Genomic DNA, 747 nt, shown 5'->3' on the forward strand with positions numbered 1-747 from the left:
GCCCTCCAGGTGATCGCTGGAGTCATCCCGATCGACCTCCTCATCGAGGCCCGAACAAGGAAATACAAATGGAAAAAAGGCCAAGACCACGCGAGCAGCGAAAAGGAAATCGCCACGCAAACAATAGCGAAGTGGCAGGAACGCTGGCAGACCACGAGCAAGGGAAGAACGACTTACGAGTACTTCAACAGCATCAAGGACAGGCTTGGGAATCGCTGGGTGAGACCCGACCACTATATGACACAGTTCATCAGCGGTCATGGGGACTTTAATAGCAAACTCAAGAAGTTCGGCCTGTGCGAAGTGGACATGTGCGATTGCGGCAACGAGGAAACCCCCCACCACATTCTCGAGGAATGTCCTCTCTTCGAAGAAGACCGTCAAACACTCCGGAACGCTATACGCGAACTTAAACTAGACTGGCCAAAAGAAAAGTGGGAGTTTATAACGAAGGACGTATACCCCCACTTCCTCCAGTTCACAAGGAGTGTCCTGCGAAGGAAGGAAGAGAAGAAGAGGGGGATTCCGAGAGAGTCAGAGGGACCCCGGCCACACGGACAAAACTCAGGGAGAGGAGCACCACAGCCGGGTGGACTGATAGACCGGCCTCCAAGACGGAGTACAAGGCTGGCACGGAGACCTCCCCTACAGCGTAGAGGGGGAGAAGGAGATGAGGAAGAAGAAGTAGAAGAAGAACCCGTGACGCTGACAGAAACAGAGACCAATGAAGACACCGGACTTTAGACA

Source organism: Bombus vosnesenskii, unplaced genomic scaffold, assembly GCF_011952255.1.
Source record: "Bombus vosnesenskii isolate JDL3184/JDL3185 unplaced genomic scaffold, Bvos_JDL3184-5_v1.1 scf7180000014217, whole genome shotgun sequence".
NCBI classification, from domain to species: Eukaryota; Metazoa; Arthropoda; class Insecta; order Hymenoptera; family Apidae; genus Bombus; species Bombus vosnesenskii.